Here is a 20589-nt window from a genome sequence, read left to right as displayed (position 1 = left end):
TTTAGCTTGCCTCCAAATTTTTTTTGCTTATTCCAACAGATTAGAAGGTTCGATACCTGAAACTATTGGGAAGTTAACAGCATTGACTGCATTAGACCTTAGTGGAAATCAATTATCTGGAATAATTCCTCCCAACATAGGAAACTTGATAAACATACAAACCCTACATCTCATGGAGAATAAACTTACAGGAAATATACCACCTGAAATAGGCCGCTGCAGAAGTCTAACTAATCTGTTTTTTTAAAGCAACAAAATAGAAGGCAACATCCCTCCAGAATTGGGTAATTAACGTAACTTGCAAGACCTAGTTGATTGTTTGCTCCAGGTTATAGTTGTATAAAATTTGTATTCAGAAATCTGATACTTAATTTCTAACTCTGTAACATGTTTTTCATTGCATGTACCATTGGAGTGATAAAACATCATACTATTAAAGCTGTATTCTTGTTGTTTTCTTGTTTGGTTTAAGTGTCACATTGTCCTAAGTTTCATAATCGTTCTTGATTAAGTATTTATTTTGTCTCTCCTGTCATCTCTCCCACACTTAATCGAATTAAGTTTGTGTGTTGGGGGAGTATGGTTAGGACTCTTAGAAGTCTATCCCAAATTCTCAATCCAATGTTATGTTAGGAAGTGTAAAAATGTTATAGTAATTTGGAAATAGTACACGTGATTATTATTTTCAAATAAAGCGTTTAGCCTACATTACACTTAATTCAGTCCAAAAAAAGAGGGGGGGGGGGGAAACTACTGGCAAATGCTCTAGTTTGCTATGTATTTCAGAATCAAACTACTCACAATGAGTATTACCTATGACCCTGAATACCTATTAGTTCAATTCACCAAAGGGGAGATCGACCATTATTTTGGGGATATTAAGCAACAACAGTGAAGTTGAAGTTTGAGCAATGAGTCCGAATTCCGCTGAGTGGGCCACCGAAGCCCAACACTGACTTGCCTAGGTCAAATTTCGTTTGTATATCCTGCATTTGATATAGCCCAATGTTGATATTAGCTCTGTACTCAATCCCACTATTCACAAATGCTAGGCATAACACTCCAAGTTTGGCCTCCACCATAGAGTTCAGGCCAAATATGGACCAAATTGCATCAGACCCTCTAGCTCGAGGTCGATGCTGGGAACTCCAGGCCCCAACAGAGTTGAATTGAAATATTTCAACTCGTAGCACAACCCAAATGGTGCTATTGGCTTCACTTGTGGCACCTTAAAGAGCTGCTTAGCAAAAAATGAAGTAATGGCCTTGAAAGTGGATCCCTCTAAAATGGTGTAAGGTAATAGGGTGTTGAATGTAGCCCAATGCCCACTTTAGAATATAGCATGGGACTGGGCTAGGTAATTCTAAGTGGTTTAGTAATTCCAAGTGTATTCTCATTACCTAAGTAAACAATACAAGGGGAATCTAATAACATGTTTTGTTTTTTTCTTGAGCTCTACCATTGTTATATTCATAATGATTCATCAGTGCATGGGCCATAATACTTTATCAAGGTGTGGGTGAAATTTGGTGTTACATGTCTGTTATTTGTATCCAGCTATGCTTCTTAATGACAACATGATATTTACAGTGCCTTATGTGTATCGTTATATTCAAGTATTAATTTCATTTATTTTTACACGTAGGTGCATGGCGAGCTAGATGGAGATGAATGAAGTACAATGATTATATATTGTCATCTAACAAATGGAGCGTACACGTCGGTGACTAATTTTATTTAGTTCGAGCTTGTGAAGATTAGGATTTGTATTTTGGACGATTTTATTTAGCCAAAATGCCGTTAGATTAGGTATCAAGCTAATACAACGGCATGTACCTAATCCAACGACATGTTGGAAGCCGTTGTATTAGATGCTATAAGCCGTTGTATTAGGCCTAATACAACGCCAGCTGATGTAATGGTATACAGGCGTTGGATTCGGTCTAATACAACGGTTTTTAACACCTAATACAACGAAATTTGTCGTTGGATTAGATAAAAAATGTAGTAGTGTGAGCAAGGTCCTATAGTTCAAAATATAGATGCAGGTACACCAAGTCCTTGGCGGACAAGTAATCTTTACAAAATGTTTAAGGCAATTTGATTGAGTACAAATGAGCAAAAGGCACGAGCAACAGCAATGAAGCCGAACAATCAGAATGAGTTTAAAAAACTCTAACATCGATTCGAGCACAGCACGACAGAAACGACGCAGCGCGATACACCCTAACGCGGCGTGACAGCGCTGTCGCCACACGATGAAACCTGACATGGCACGTTGGACTTGAATTCCTGCAGATCGATTTGCTGGACGACAATTATTTACTCGAGCCTCGTGATGAGAAATTGATTCTTTCTAAAGTCTCGTGATGAAGAAATTGTTCTTCCTTAATCCTCGTGATGAGCAGTTTACCAAAGATCTTGATTTGATTGATGATCGGCCCGATGACGATCATGTTTTATTGATGATCGGCCTGATGATGATCACTTTATTGATTAAGTATGTCTAAGCATTGGCTTAGTACATTTAAGAACGCCTAAGCATTAGCTAAGCACATTTGAGTAACACCTAAGCATTAGTGGAGTATATTGATTGAGTAGTGATTGAGCATAATCACAAAGAATTTTCTAGGATGGAAGATTTCTACAGAATCAATTTAAAAGCCTGGTAAGACCTTGAGAAATGAGGTTTGACGGGGCAAAGATAGCGAAGCACTGCGATCTTCGATAACATTCCCAGATAATTTGCAGGTTGTCCCCCTTAATTTAATTTGCAGATTGCGAAGCACTGCGATCTTCGACAACATTCCCTGATAATTTGGAGGTCGTCCCCCTTGATTTGCATATCGCGAAGCACTGTGATATTCCATTCGATGACTTTCCCTGATAATTTGGAGGTTGTCCCCTTTGATTTGAAGACGGCGAAGCACTGCGGTCTTCGACGACTCTCCTTGATAACTTGGAGGTTACCCCTTTGATTTGAAGACGGCGAAACACTGCGGTCTTCGACGGCTCTCCCTGATAATTTGGAGGTTGTCACTTTGATTTGAAGATGGAAAAGCACTACGATCTTCGACGGCACTCCCTTATAATTTGGAGGTTGTCACTTTGATTTGAAGATGGCAAAGCACTACGATCTTTGATGGCACTCCCTGATAATTTGGAGGTTGTCACTTTGATTTAAAGATGGCAAAGCACTACGATCTTCGACGACACTCCCTGATAATTTGGAGGTTTTCACTTTGATTTGAGATGATGAAGAAGCACAGCGATCTTCGATAGCAGTCCCTGATAATTTGGAGTTTGATCAGCGAAATTGATGTTACCCAAAGACGTGTACCCGACGATGCAAGATACGCGTTTCAAACTCCTTTATTTGTGGAACTAACGCTTTCTGCAGGTATCGGTGTTAAAAAGAATGATTTATTTAGGATCGCAGAACGTTCTGAATCATTCTCTATCCCTATGGACTTACTCTATTTTTTGTTTTCGAAACTTGGGTTCCTCCAAACTCAGTCAAAGTGGGGGCTTCTGTAGACACCTGATTGTGTCTCCCCAAAACCAAACCCAGTGATGAGTACCTTTGGCGTCTTTGATTATCGATTTAGGTGAAGAGTTGAAGAGTCTCATGAATTTCCCTTTAGCCTTAACCATTTCTAACATTTCTTTAAATGTTTTAAACCAAAATCATTCATTTCGTATCTTTAAAAATCATTCATTTCGTGTCTCATTTATAAAAACGTCCAAACCTGATTATTTTGGTCCATGATCTTGGTCCAATTATTTTTTATTTGGATGGAGGTTGAAAAGATCTTTCTAACGATGTATTATAAGCCCAAATCCGACTTATAACAAATAAGTTATGGCCAAAATACTAAACCAAGCCCAAACCGGATCTTGGTCCACCTTACCTACGACCCAATGATCATGTGAGGGTCCAAGTACCTTAATCCCAATCCTAAATCAATTAGGATTCTTTATAAACTTCTATAAGTCTCTAGAAGGTTCTAATCTATCCTTTCCGAAAGATAAAGATCAAAGAGTTTGAAATTGAATAAAACCCCTCTTTTTGAAAATCCTTGTTCTATTCGAATTTAAATATATTCAGATATTATTTTAGTGCCTCATAATTATTATCCAAATATTATATGGTTGTATATCCCTTGAAATTATCTTTCCAATGATATATTATAATTCCAATTCCGATTAGAGACGAAATGATATGAACGAAATACCAAACTTTATCCAAAACTGACATTGTCCCACTATTTCGATCATATCTTTAATTCTACAAAATATATAAACCTGATTTTGATTGGGTTGGAAATTATACTTCAAGATCTTTCCAACGATATATTATTGATCTTATTCCATTCCCTGGATCAAATGTTATGATAAAAACAAAAACCGCAAAAACTGCTGCCTATCGCGCCGCGATGAACCTGTTTTATTCCAATTTGAATTCTGACTCTTTTCTGATCCTTCAACCCTCTTTTTTTCATTATAAATAGAGGTTATTTTCCCCCATTTTCAATCATCGATAAGCTTGATCACCAATAATCATCGTCTAATCACTTCTCTAACTCTTTCTCTCACTTGATTCTTTTCTAGCCTTAGCCTAAACATCCCAACACATCCAAACACACATCTTTTGATACTTTTCCCAAGCAAAACACAATACCTCCTTCACGAGCCTTGAATACTCCAAGCCAATATCGAATTTGCCTTCGACCTTGACGTGAAAGGTTGATAGTTCTGAGGGTTTGGTCCCAAAATCTATATTTCAATTCTTATTTGATTTAGTCTTTCTTGAAGTTACTAACGTGTGTATTATTTTGATAGAAAGAGATACGAGGCATCAAAGTAAGTAACTCGAATACATAATTATTCTATTGATATAGAAATCATATTTAAGATATTATTTTAATTCCTATTATCAGGTTAGGATGTTTATTTTAATTCCTAGTATCATGTTTAAGGTGTTAATCAATATTTCTAATATCATGTTTCTAAGATCATGTTGGTTTCTAGTGTAATGTTTAGGTTAATGCTTTGACTATGATTTTATTAGTGACATGCTAGGGTTTGTTATTAATCCGTTTAGTATCATGCCTAGGATCTTGCTAATCATGTTTTAATAATGTTTTGATGATTTTGATTATTATGATGATGATTGTTGTGTCAATAATTTATACATTGTTTGATTATTCATGATTGATTGTTATTGCTTGATCATGCCCTTTTTTGCAGGTTTAAAGAGAATTTGTACTTGAAATCATGCTTAATAAGAATTAATAAATTATTTTAGGCCAATGTGATTTTAATTCAAGTGATCGCCAATAATAGATTTATTTGTTCATTAATAATCAACCAACATAGATTAAATAGGGTTAGAGCTAACTTGATGTATGTATGTTGATCGGAAAGCGCACATGAATATCATAAGAATTAAGTAAAGGTCGATTCAGGGCTGGTTCAATCTCTTGTAGGTTGGATTCATACCATCATCACCGAATATCCAGTCATGGTTTCGGACCACTATGGAGTTAGCGATCTCCGTGATCGTGAATGGAGTGTAACCTTCACACCCGTGAACGGTTTACAAGTTCCTAAAACTTGTTGGCGACTCTTTTATCTCTAGCTTCCTTCCCTTTGGACGCCACCATGCCTAAAAGCATGATCACAGTGGGGCTCAAGTGTGAGTTTTGAAAAATCCACACTTAATGGAAGAATATCTAGATGGATAGTGAACTTAGCTCAATTCGACCTAAGATTCATGGCCTAAAAGGCTATCAAAGGATCCGCGGTCTCTAATTTCTTAGCAGACTTTCTAATTGAGGATTCAACACCAATGAAAGAGAACAACTTTCTAGATGAAGTGTTGATGGTCACTGAGGATGATACCTGGACAATATACTTTGACCGGTGCATCCAACCAGAAAGGGTGTGGCGTAGGAGTCTTATTAGTATCACCTAAGGAAGAATATGTCCCAATCTCAATCAAGCTTGACTTCGCCGTTACCAACATTGCTGCGGAATAGGAAGCATGTGTGGCAGGCCTCAAAACAGCCTTGGCATTAGGAGTCAAGAAACTTCAGATATTCGGAGATTCGTCCCTTATCATCAAGCAAATTTCTAAAAGATGGAAAGTGAGGAGTGAAAGCCTAGCTCCAAATCAAACCTATTTGGAAACTCTCACTGATCAACTTGAAAAGGTAGAATACACATATCTACTAAGAGAAGAAAACCAATTTGCTAATGCCTTGGCAAGACTAGCCTCAATAGTTAGCTAGGATTCCTATGGAAATTGAGCAAATGCCTTTAACCATAGAGAAAAGGCATAAGCCTGCCTACATTCAAGCTATTAAGGATGAAGAAGTAACCCAAGAAGAAGAAGAAGAAGAAGAAGAAGAAGAAGAAGAAGAAGAACCTTGGTATACAGGCATACACAATTATGTCACCAAAGGGGAATATCCACCTAATGCTGACAAAAGAGCAAAGTGTGCTTTAAGACTCTTAGCTTCACAATATGTGCTCATAAACAATGAAATCCATAAAAGAGTACCTAAAGGTAGAGCTCTCCTATGTGTAGGCAAAAAGGAAGTTCAAAGAGAAATGAGGATCATCCACGAAGGAGCATGTGGAACACACATGAATGGTAAAATGATAGTTCAGATAATCATGTGCCAAGGATATTACTGGACTACCATGAACAGAGATTGCCATCAATATGTGAAAAGATGCGCAAAATGTCAAATATATGCCGATTTGCAGCATGTTCCCCAATCTCTCCTTTACACCTACACATATCCATGACCATTCTCAACTTGGGGAATAGACATCATTGGAAAGATTACTCCCCCTGGAACAGGAGGTCATGAATACATTCTTGTGGCCATTGATTACTTCACCAAATGGGTTGAAGCAGTATCCTACGCAAAAATCACCGCAAAACATGTGGCACTCTTTATTAAAAGGCACATCATATGTAGATACGGAGTCCCACATGAAATGATAAGTGACAATGGAACTCACTTTCAAACAGAGTGTGAAGCCCTACTTAAAAAGTATGGAATTCAACATCACCACTCCTCTCCATATAGGCCACAAGTAAATGGTGCAATGGAAGCAACCAATAAGAATTTAAAAACAATCATCGAGAAGATGACAGAAAACTACAAGGATTGGCCTAACAAACTCCACTTCTCTCTTTGGGGTTATCGCACGTCAATTCGCTTATCCACAGGAATTACGTCGTTCTCCCTAGTCTATGGAATGGACGTCGTACAACCTGTAAAGCTAGAAATACCTTCCTTACGCATAGCATTGGAAAGTAAACTTGATGAGGTCGAATGGATAAGGACTTGGTATGAAGAGATAATTCTAGTCGAGGAAAAACGACTAGAAGCTTTACATCATGCCCAATGCTATCAAACTTGAAAGGAATGGTGTCCTTCCAACAAGTGTATTATTACGATAGAGGGTTCAGAATTATTAGAAACCTATTTCTTCAGTGAGGTCAAGTAATCGAAATGCCTAAGTGGAGGCCGCTTCCAATCAATAATATTAATGTGTAATTAATGTTACTGCTTTATCTTGACTGAACCCTTCGGGTCACACCCAATCGAGTAACCGATCCGAGGCGATGAATCAATCCGAAGGATTAGATGAGTCATTAGAGTATTACGAATAAACACGTCAGATGTCGAGCTTAGAGCGTCGAAACCGAGCGTCGCAAGTCGAGTCGAGTTTAGAATTCGACGAGACGGGAAATCAAGCAAGCGACAAGTTCGAGCTAGGCCGTAGCCTCGCATTGGCCTAGCCATGCGAGTGCTAGGCTAGCCTAAGCTACCAAGCGCATCGCAAGGCATGTCGCATGCCTATCATGCGTTGCGTGCTATACCGAGCATGCTAGCAAGGCTGGTTCACATGGCCGCAAGCATGCTAGTATGCTGGGCCACACACCCAGCCGCAAGCATGCATCGCATAGCACTCGCACAACAGCTCGTTATGCGTGCTTGTGCTATGGGCTATGCGTGCTGGGCATCACATAACACTTGCACCCGCAACACATAAGCAGCAGCGCTCTCGCTAGCACGAGCATCGCAGCAGCATGCTAGGCATGCTGGGCTGTACGTGCGTGCTAGCGTAGAACACCAAGCACCACGCCACTCGCACAGCAGCACGCACCAAGCAGCAGCAGCAGCATCGCATGCGCTGGCTGGCTATGTATGCTGGTTGGCTGCGCATGTGCGTGGGCAGGATGGCCAGCAGCCTAGCCTTGGTGCTAGGCACCAGCTGGCAGCTTAAGCAGCCAAGGTAAGCTGCCGGCCAGCCATGTGGCGTGGTCAACCCGGTGATGGGAGGGGAGCATGTGCTTGGTGTTAGGCTTAGGGAGCAAGGTGTTTTGGTCCCCCCCCTTTGGTGGTCCTCACCAACCTTCTCCCTCCAGGTGACACTTGGAGATTGTTGATTGCCTTGCATTTTATTTTGTTTTTGAATAAAATAAAATTCAGGAAAAATGCAAATATCCCACATTAATGGGAGAAGGGAGATCGAGTCTCCTTTCCCTATAAATACCCAAGTTTTGGGTTTGGGAAAAATCACTTGAGTTGAACTAAATAAGGCATCTTCCTATAGGTGAGAAAACCTTTAAGTTCGTAATACTCTAGTCTTTTCTTGGTCTAGCCCCGACTAACCTTCAGGGTAGAGGCCGTTCAGGTTGGGTCTCAAGGATGGACTCCATCGGAGGCTCGCGCGCTTGCGGGGCTAAGGCTTTGAAGTCCGAACTCTATAGAGCGAAGCACGCGTTGAGGGTAAGAATGTCATTTCCCTTTCTCTTTCTTTTGTTGTTTAATTATGTGATTACATGCTTAGTTGCTTTGATTAGTGGGCGGGTCTTGGGCGGGTTTCTCTTCCACGTAGTGTTGGACACTACGAAACCCAACAGTGGTATTAGAGTCGCGCTCATTTTAATTATTGTAACTAATAATTAATTGAGGTGATTTAAAATGGATTTAAATTCTGGTTTTGCTTTCTAAATAGATTAGAAGCTCGTTTAAATTAGTTTTAATCTCGTATTTTACTAATTTTGGTTGACGAACCCAGATTTCGACTCAAAAATAGTGATTTTTGGGTGGAATCGATGGTCTAAATTGTTTTTGAATCTCTTTGAGGGCTTTCTAGAAGCCAAAATCCATCCAGAAACATGTTTTTCGAAGGGTTTTCATTTTTGACCAAAAATTTTAAATCTTTAAACCTTGATTAATTATGGCATGTTAAAGGTAGCTTAAATGTATGGTTGCATCACTAATCTACTGCAATTATAAACCTTATTAAGCATGTTTATGAAGTCATAATTGGTGCTTGATTTGGTAAGCTCATTTTTCACATAAACTTGAAATTTCACAATTTTGCAAATTAATTGCTTCAAGTGTGAATGTTTATGGTGAATGTGTAATTTTGAAGTCCCTAATATGTTAAAGAACTTTGATTGCTAAATTCCATGTTGAACTAATTTTTGGATTTAATCATTTTGGGTTGATTAAAGTCCTAAAAGTTCAAAACTTGTGATTAAAATTTAATTAATCTTCATATTGGAAGATGTAATTTTTCAATTATACACAAGTCAGTGTTGGAAATTTTTCATTAGATGAATGGGTTTTTTCCCACCTCTTTAATTTTGTCAAATCTCATTATTAATTTATATATGGTTAAATTAATTATGAGTATAGCCCTTCAATTTTGTAGCATCAAGATGAACCTAAATTGATTAAAAGAATGGTTCTTGAATAATTTAGGCTTGTGCACTACTAAAATTGAATTTATTTAAGTTAGACTTGTTATTATATTTTCATTTTTGCTCAATGTTGGTTCTAAAGTAAATTTTGAATCGATTTTATGTCACACACATAATGGGATTAAAATCCAGAGATAAAAGCACGTAAATCGAGGCAATGACCGCCAAAGCACACAACATGGCTAGCCGGGCTGCTCTCGTAGCCCACATGTGGCTGCCAAGGTGCATGGTGGGGTTGCCTTGCCTCGTAGATGCACTAGTGTGTGGAGGGATGGGTGCACATCATGTGCGTGCTTGATGCGTGTGTTGTGTGGCTGTTGGAAGGTGCCCGCAAGTGTTGTTGGGCAGCAAGGCCTGCGAGCCCCAGCAAGCCCAACCACACGCTGCCAACGCCAGCATGCACGTAAGCATGCTGCGCATGCTGCGACGATGCTAGTGCCAGCAAGCGTAGCGTGCTCTGCTAGGCAGGCATGCCAGCACGCACAGCCTCGGCACCTAGGGGCAGCAAGCCAGCCATGGTGGGGCAGGCCAGCACCCTAGGCATGCGAACCTCGGGGCCATGGTGCCTAGCAAACCTAGGCCCGTGGCTTTGATCGATACTAGGCACTTGGGCTTGTTAGGGGCTATCATTTTGCGTAATTGGGCTATTTTAATTATTTATTTAATTATTTTAACAAGGCTAGGCCTCGCTTTTGCCGGCATTTGCAAAATATTTTGGCAAAATATGGGTTAACCGGCTTAATTAATTGGATTAATTAAGTTGGATGCGGAATTTAGTGGGAGCTTCATTAATTACTTTGAGCTATTTTATTGCGTTTAATCACATAATCGATAAACAACTTTGACTAGTTTTAATTAGGCGTGTTAATTGGATTAACCACCTAAGTTAGTTACTAGTCTGCGTGTGTTATGCATTGTTACTTGTTTTTCGTTGTAAAATGCATGGGCCATTCACAATGGATGGATGGAATGTATATTCTATCACAGGTTTTGTGAGAATGGAAACTAGTGGGGCCCGATTAGGATAGTAAATACGGACTGGGATCCATTATGTATTTTTGTAAATCTAAATACGGTCTGCATACCGTTGTGTATTTTTGTACCTTAATATTTAGATTAGTCCTAATCATTATAGCTAGTAATTGCATATTTGGCGGAGATGTCTCGAAGATGGTGTTTCTAAGAAGACGAGCCAAAAGGATGCATCGAAGACCCTTGAAGATTTGAAGACTCAAGGGGTCATGCTAGTTGCCAAATGCATCATTTACTTATGTTTTCTATATATAATTGTGTTTATATATGATTGAATGGTATAATAGATGCATGTTTAGGATTTCAAATGATGCGATGATTATTTAAGTTCACTTAAATCAACCAACAATGAAACCCTCGGTCCCTATAATATTGAGCCAAATTTGTCATTCAAAGAACGACACTTACCGAAATAATGCGCGTGGTGATGGGCTACGCCAAAACGAGGCATCACCGCTTCCCTAGGAACGTAAGGTATACTAGGTATACAAGTTGTCTTGGTTAAGCTCAGCGATATCACTAAGGAGTCCTTAGATGTCGTGGCAATGGAGATAAAATGTCATGGAAGCATTGGATGCGACGTTTTATCGAACCAAGAGTAGCTTAGAGCTATTAGCAATTGGATAGCTTACCTTAAAATATTAAGTGTTAAGACAAGCTAAAACATGCTTAATCACTTTCTGATTTTGGGATCTTGAAATCGTTTTATTCTCGCCTAAAAGGGACAAATTTTAATGCGTGGATAAGACGCGTAATTAATAAGATTGAAAGTTTGCATGTATGCTTTGAATTTCAAACTTATTATGTTATGAACTTGATAAATGGTTATAATTTGCACTTATATTTGTAGAATTCTAAATCAAATTATATTGTTTTCAATGATTGGTAAAGGAAATCTTTTGAGAACAGTTCTCAAAGAATGGAAAGGCATTTCTAAAATACAACCTCTCATAATTGACTTTTATGACTTAAGTCCGAAAGGACGGCTGGATATCATGTATTCAAAATACTGGGTAGTTTTGATGAACATGAAATATTGAGTTGGAAACTCAAATTGTCAATAGTTGACAACCAACGTATCTTTTCGCTTCATACACAAATTAGTAGGACTCACTGATATAGCAATTCAAGTACGAATTGAAGGAAAAGATGGAACTTTGTTTAACGGCGCATTAGATGCTTAATTATGCCTAACAAAGTGTAAAAGTAAAGACACTTAAAGAAATGGTTCTTAAAGTTATGAGATGGTGTATGATAAGAAATATAGGAAACAAGGAACAAAGGAAAGGAATAAGATTCCTTTTCTACCCATGAGTTCATGTTAGTGTGATTAACTTAGCAATTCATTATCTTCACAAGTATTGGATACTGCTTAAATGTTCCACTTTGAAAGTGACCTCAAACCATTGAAGACAAGCTAAGTTATTAACTTACAAGCTTAGAATGAAGCAAGTAGTGCTACATCAGTTGTAAGGTCATTTGTTCTGTTTAAAGTCCTTTTAAGCCAAGGCTAGAACGAATAATGGTTATTGTGTTCCATAATCAGCAAACGATTCATTTTACACGGAAAGACTCACATTCAATAAAAGAGCAATAGTTGCGGGTTTTATTTGAATGGCATGGTTGTCCAAAGCCATGAGTCAAAAATGTTAGATTATAAACAAACATTTCCCTAACATGAAAACTCACAAGGTTCAAGTCATGGAAATGATTTGTGTTCCAAACATCTTTAGCAATGTCACATCAACAAGAACGTACTTAAGGCTCTATTAGATAGACTCTTGATAGTTGATCAATTCGAAATCGTTCTAAGACAAGCAAGTCTTACTTGTTGAAATCGACAAAGAAAGGAGTCATTGTGCTTGACATAGACAATTAACTCCAAAAGCTAAAGAGGATTCCATTACTTCAACGTCTCACAAGAATTTGAAAGAATGTGGCTACATTCATCAAATGTGAACAAACTGGACCTTGAGTAGCTAAAATGTTCAGTGAAGTATAGAATCGACTTGGCAAGATATCAAAACGTCTAGATTAGTTCGAGCGATGTTTTCTTGAGCCAAGAGTGATCATATCAAACTTATGAAATTGAAATTTCATAATGAGCTCCACAAAGAATATAGTATGTCTTGACGGAGACCTCGATGCCATTTGGAAATGACTCGAATGATGATGGATCACATCCCTTCCTATAAAGTTCTTAAAGATTTGCACAAATGACTAGTGTTACACTAAACAGAAAAGTTGTCGAAGCTATGAATGGACACCATATTCAGTTATGGATAGAAATAATTTCTAGTATCTTTTCAAGTATATGTCTAGGGCTCTTAGCTCAGTGGGAGTTCATTGGCTCAGTGGGAGTTATTTGGCTCAGTGGGAGTTATTTGGCTCAGTGGGAGCTAAGTGGCTCAATAAGGGCTAAGGTAGCTCGAGAAGGAGCTAACTATTTGTTTCACAACGAACTTTTACCCAAAGACAATATACATGTCTCTTTGTAAGTATTCAAGTGAGATTACGGGTATTACTTCCACAACCTAATTGAGAACATAGTATTTATTGCTCTAAGTGGTGTCTTTCTGGAAAGTAACACATTTCCAAAACGACAAGTGGGAGGAAAATGAACTCGATGACCATCGAGATTAGCAACAAACTTAAACTAAGAATCTCCGAAGACTTTAGAAGGGCTTCAAAAGAATGATTGATCAAGAATACTCAAAGGACTTCACAAGTGCCTTAAATGAGAATTCAATCCTCACAAAACTTTAGAAGTGTTGGAGTAAGATCAATATAATCAAAGGGCTTTAAAAGCACCTTGAAACTCAGTGCTAATGCAATTACCCCGTATAGGTATAGAATTCACCAAAGGCTTGGATTGAATCCTATAAATTTCTATTAAGTTAGAAATAAACCTAAGACTTACAAGCATACTATTTACCATTGGATGGTGAGGGAATAGTGTCTTGTAAATTAGCTACGACAAATCCAAATTCCGAATAATGGTTAGAGGCCATAAAATCCAAAATAGACTCCATGTTTGAAAATCATATTTGAAACTTGATTAATTTGCATGAAGGGTGAAAGACCCATCAATCGCAAATAGGTTTTCAAGGAGAAAACTAACAAATATGGAAATGTATATGCATACATAGCTAGATTGGTTGAAAAGGATACAATTAACGGCGTTGATTTTAATAAAAATCTATTCACCAATCGGAACGCTTAAGTCTTTTCGTGATTGTTCTAGCAAAATTGCGCATATGAAATATGGAAAAATAGATAACGAAACCGCGTTCCTAAAATTGGATTTTGGAAGAGACTATGGAAATAGTCTAAGGGTTTTGAAAATCTAAATAATGCTATATTTGAAAGCAAGCTCAAGAAATCCATTGTAGGATTAAGTGAAGCATTGTATGTAGGAATTAGAACATGTATTCTCATAAAGTTAATAAAAGGTTTGGCTTATAGAGAATCATAGAAATTCTTATGAACAAGAAGTTTAGTAGGAGCAAGAGTCAATCTTGTATGGTCCAACAGGAAGTTTACGAACTCTATTGTGAAATGATTGTCAAATGCTAAATACTTAGATTTGAAAGGATTTTCGACTATGGACCAAGCAAAAGGCGATACTTAGTACATAGTGGGAATTAAGATCTATTGGATAGACTTAATGAAATGTTTAAACGAGTAGAGGAACTTACCGTGTTAAACATAAAGGACTTTGAAAGGCTTTCAACCCATATGTATAAAACTAAGTAAATGTTTGAACTAAGTATAAGCTAGGCTAATACTAAATCAAACAAGAAAGACTCTAAGAGAGACTTTCAACCGTATCATATAGCAAACAGTTTAGCAAGACTCGGTGAAACTGGATGAGCTAAAAGGTCACATGAATGGAATAAATTGGGAATAATCCTGCAATTGAACCATCATGTGTGCTATGATATGGAGTCGTCACTCAACTTACATGCTTAGAGCATGAGAAGTATCAAATACCAATCAATTTAAATCTAAGTAAAGGATCGTTAGATTATGATCAAGAACATCCAAAGTACTTGGATAAGTAGAAGGGATGAGTTCTTGACGTATGGAAACAATTGTAATATGAGAATTGATGTTGCAAGCACATCCTTAACAGGGATTAGATCCTAAATAAGGAAGTCGTTTACAAGCATGAGCTAGAATGCGTCGTGGCTTGAGAATGGTAACATGGACGCGCATCCATGTATAATGTGCGGAAATTTAAGGTAAATTTCCATAATCACAAGTGATTAGGGTCTCCTAAATCATTATGAGCCGCTTGGAATGAAATCCGAGCAAAGCACCATCAGAAAGTCTACTGAAATATATGTTGAGAATATTGTTGCCTGGAAGGCAATATTAAGAAAGTGTTCAATGGAGAGTTCGTTGTCGAACGTTGATGATTGTAGGTTGTCGAGTTGAAAGATCTCAAGTCATGAAAATGAGTGGGAGCCATCACTTGGACAATAAATCCTAAATTACATATGATCCATAACACTCTCAAAATTTTATCATCTTATTATGAAATTGTTCGATAATGAAGATGCTAAGATATGCAAAGTAATAATAACTAAACCTATGCAATAAGTGAAGAAAACATTCACCAGAATTGCATGAAAGAAATCAAGCATATTAAATATGGGTATGATTTCTATAAATGTTTTGTAAAGAGTGTTACTCTTGAAACATTTGGGGAAAACCATTTTTCATAAGATGAAACGTTGAAAAGTTTCATAGTGGAATAAAAATTTTACTAATAAATTCCACAAACTATTTAATTGTGGTTTAGAATTAAATAATGAGTCCATTCGATTTCTGAGAATATTCAAAAAAGGGTATCAAGACAATGTCTTGGATAAAGAAACACCTATTAAGTAAACATTGAATATTTCAATCGAAAATTATTCCTAATCAAGGTCATTTAAATGATGGACAATTAATGACCACTTGAGATAAGTGTGTAGTATGATTTATAGCACCGTTTCTTGTGCTACGAGTACATGGTTGTCATAAATCATTTGCATAGGTATTGGTTTAGAACTATACCGAATCGACCTATGAGAATACTTTAAGAGATTTAAAATCGTCATAAGTATATTTCTCATTATAGCTACCGGAACCTTTCTCCTCAACCATGAGTATTGTAAGTTCTCTTGTTTGACTACTAGTCCGTTTTGATGTTGTCAAACATCTGCCGTGAATGGGGATTATAAAGGCAATACTTGGGTGGCTAGGTCCTCTTAGTAAGGGAAGCTAACAATGCAAGACTGGGATGTCCCCCTATTAACAATAGGGAATATGTCTTTGTTGTTTACAAGGCCTCTCGAAGAGCGAGACTGTGAAAATACATGGCCGTGCTCAGATGGATTTTAGAAATCATCTGCTTATTGACAGTCGAACTCGATCAGGAATCGAGAAACACTTCTGGACGTAATAAGGATGACGAATAATCTTACCTTATAGTTCATGAAAAGACATTAAGCGACATAGAAAAAGGGCTATACACTAATTGCACACTTGTCCAGAAGGACAAGTGGTAGATTGAAAGGAATGGTGTCCTTTTAACAAGTGTATTATTCCGATAGAGGGTTCAGAATTATTAGAAAGCTAATTCTTCAGTCACTACTAGAAAACAGCCAATCAACGACGGAAAAATTCCGTCGGAAAACCCCAAAATTCCGTCGGAAAGCGTTGTCGGAAGACCATTTGTAGGTATTTTGTGATATTCCGTCGGAAGAGACCTTTCCGACGGAATTTCCGACGGATTTTGTTCTGTCAGAGTCAAGTTTAACTTAATTGTGAAGTCCGTCGCAACATTCCGACGGTCTAAATTCCGTCGGAACCTACAACCTTCCGACGGAATATTCCGTTGGAAGCCATTGGTTTCCGACGGAAATTCCGTCGGAAAGTTTAATAAAAAAAATTAAAAAAAAAACAGTCCCCCCTACCCCTAACCCACTGCCCACACCCACCACCCCTAACCCACTGCCACCCCCTAACACACCACCCACCACTGCCCACATTAACCAACCCCCACCACTATAACCCACCCACACCCTTAACCCCACCCACACCCTTAACCCCAACCCAACCCCCACCACCGTAACCCACCCACACCATTAACTCCAACCCAACCCACCCCATCGCCACCCCGTAACCCCACCAAACACCCTTAACCCACCCCCTAACCCACCACGACCATCCTAACCCAGACTCACGCCACCAACAACCACGCCACCAAACCCATGAAACCACCCACAACCCTAACTAACCCTAGCCCACGCCACCAAACCCCACGAAACCACCACGCCACCAAATAGGCTCAAAAATTTCAAAAAAAAAAAAGAAAAAAAACTCAGAAAACCGAAAAATTAAAAAATAAACATACCTTGAATTGAAGAGGGCTTCGAATTTCACCACGAAAACGGTTTAACAAGGCCAAATTCGGCCATGAAAAGTCTAGCTCTAGGCTTTTATCAGTCGAATTTGGCCTAATTAACCTTTAAAATAATCAAAATCGACGATTTTTGCCATGAAAATGCTCCGTTGTGTCAAAGAGAAGAAAAAGGAAGAGGAAGGACGAAAGAAAAGGAAGGACGAATGAGAAGGAAGGAGAAGAGGAAAGAGGAGAGGAGATAGAAAGATCGAAAAGAAAAGAAAGATGAAGGAGGAGATAGAATGAAGGAGGAAGAGAAGAGGAGAGGAGAAAAAAGAAAAAAGAGGCGAAAGAGAGGAGAGAGAAAAATAAGGGTTTCCGGGTTTTGTAGGGTTTTTTTTTAAGTCAAAATTCCGTCAGAAAAGGGTAAAATTCCGTCGGAAAATAAATTCCGTCGGAATTTTCCTACGGATTTAAACTCCGTAGGAAATTAATATGTTCCGACGGATTAATTTTCCGTCGAAAATTACAGCCTCCGACGGAAATTTCTGTCGGAAGGATTTTTCCGAGGGAATATTCCGTCGGAAGCAGTAAATTCCGAGGGAAAAAAATCCGTCGGAATATTTTCAAGGGATTTTCCGTCGCAACATATATTTTCCGACGGACTTTTCTGACAGACCCAAATTCCGTCGAAAAATTCAAATATTCTGACGGAAAATAAGTCCGTCGGAATGATTCCGTCGGAAAAAATCCTATTTCTAGTAGTGAGTGAGGTCAAGTGATCGGAATGCCTAGGTGGAGGTCGCTTCCGATCAGTAATATTAATGTGTAATTAATATTACAGATTAATCTTACCTGAACCCTTCGGGTCACACCTAATCGAGTAACTAATCCGAGGCGACGAATCAATCCGAAGGATTAGACGAGTCATTATAGTATTACGAACAAAGACGTCGGATGTCGAGCTTAGAGCATCGAAACCAAGCGTCGCAAGTCGAGTCGAGTTTAAATTTCGACAAGACGGGAAATCAAGAAAGCGACAAGCTCGAGCTAGGTCGTAGCCTCGCATTAGCTTAGCCATGCAAGTGCTAGGCTAGCCTAAGCTACCAAGCGCATCGCAAGGCATGCCACATGCCTATCATGTGTTGCGTGCTAGACCGAGCATGCTAGCAAGGCTGGTGCACATGGCCGCAAGCATGCTAGCGTGCTAGTATGCTGGGCCACGCACCCATCCACAAGCATGCATCGCATAGCACTTGCACAGCAGCTCGCTATGCGTGCTTGTGCTATGGGCTATGCGTGTTCGCCATCGCATATCACTCGCACCCGCAACGCATAAGCAGTAGTGCTCTTGGTAGCACGAGCATCGCAGCAGCGTGCTAGGCATGCTCGGCTGTACGTTCGTGCTAGCGTAGTAGCACTAAACACCATGTCACTCGCACAGCATCACGCACCAAGCAGCAGCAGCAGCATCGCATACGCTAGCTGGCTGTGTGTCCTAGCTGGCTGCACATGTGCATGGGCTGGCTGGCCAGCAGCCCAGCCTTGCGCCAGCCATGTGGGGGGTCAACCCGGTCATGGGAGGGGACCATGTGCTTGGTGTTTGGCTTGGGGAGCAAGGTGTTTTTGTCCCCGCCTTTGGTGGTCCTCACCAACCTTCTCCCTCCATGTGACACTTGGAGTTTGTTGATTGCCTTGCATTTTATTTTGTTTTTGATTAAAATAAAATTTAGGAAAAATGCAAATCTCCCACATTGATGGGAGATGGGAGATCAAGTCTTCTTTCCCTATAAATACCCAAGTTTTGGGTTTGGGAAAAATCACTTGAGTTGAACTCAATAAGGCATCTTCCTATAGGTGAGAAAACCTTTTAGTTCGAAATACTCTAGTCTTTTCTTGGTCTAGCCCCGACTAACCTGCGAGGTAGAGGTCGTTCGGGTCGGGTCTCGAGGGTGGACTTCGTCGGAGGCTCGCGCGATTGCGGGGCTAAGGCTTTGAAGTCCGAGCTCTATAGGAGCGAAGCACGCGTCGAGGGTAAGAATGTCATTTCCCTTTCTCTTTCTTTTGTTGTTTAATTATGTGATTACATGATTAGTCGCTTTAATTAATGGGCGGGTCTTGGGCGGGTTTCTCTTCCGCGTAATGTTGGACGCTACGAAACCCAAAAAAATTCGCATGACTAGACACTTTAACAAAAAGTTCAAGACAAGAAACATCAAGGAAGGAGACTTGGTGTTAAAAGCACTTAGAAAAGAATGTTTTAGACCCAAGAGGCAAGTTCTAGCCTAATTAGTTCGGACCATACATCGTTAAAATTATCCTGTTGGGAGGCGCAGCTAAGTTAATAGACATGGATGGTAACGAATTCTCGAACATGACAAATCTTGACCAACTCAAGGAGTTTTACCCATGATTTAATCGAGTTTTATACTTAAGAGAGCTACGTTTGGTCTGATTCCTAAACAAGGATACGTAGGCAACCCTTCTGTAGGGTGCGACCACTTTAAAAATTCAACATCCCGCCTTTGAAAGCAACACAAAATTGCAAAAAATCGAGCATCGCAACAAAGCAGACTCCATCGCGCCGCAATAGGACCATCGCGCCGCGATGAAAATCGATTTTTGCTATTTCGGAGCTGCGATTCATTGCGACAATTTCAGATTATTTTGAGGATTTTTTTTACTTCCGTTCTCGGATTATTTTCGAAATTACTCAAGTTGTTTCATTGTTTAAAACAATATTTCTAATAAAAGGAATATTAAAAATAACAAAGTGAATTGAAAGTTTAAAATCTAAATTACATTATTGATGATTTAAAAGCTTAAAAATAAAATTAACTTGGAATTAAAAGTTATCTAATGACATTAAAAGTAAAGCAATGCTCTAATCTTTCTTCTCCTTTCAAACCCTTTTCCAGTTTTTGTCTGAATCCACTTCATCTTCTAGTTCCTTTACCAATGAAGAACCATTAGATGATCGAACCGACACCTTAGAAGAAGAAGTTTCCCCTTTAGCAAAGACCCCTACCTTTTTCTCAACCCGAGCCTTATTTTCTCTTTCTATAGGATTAGCCTTCCTTTTCCCTTTACCCTCTACAACACCCTTCTTCTAAGGTATGATAGGAGTCTTAATTCAACTTTTGAACCCACACGATCTTTAGGAGGAACCTTCTTGTCACCTAAGCAGTCTTTTTTGTTTGTCTTCCCCACACCCTTAGAACTTGTGTTTCGAGCCTTGTTTTTATCCTTTTGGTTTCGACCAAGGAACCATTGTTTGAATTCCCTAGACAATGCGGGAGGAACTCTATTGGAAACAACGTTCCATAAGGTTCCAACAAACCAATAATCGTCAAACCTTTCAACA

The sequence above is a fragment of the Chenopodium quinoa genome, unplaced genomic scaffold (genome assembly GCF_001683475.1).
Source record: "Chenopodium quinoa cultivar QQ74 unplaced genomic scaffold, ASM168347v1, whole genome shotgun sequence".
NCBI classification, from domain to species: Eukaryota; Viridiplantae; Streptophyta; class Magnoliopsida; order Caryophyllales; family Amaranthaceae; genus Chenopodium; species Chenopodium quinoa.
This window is presented reverse-complemented; position numbering follows the sequence as displayed.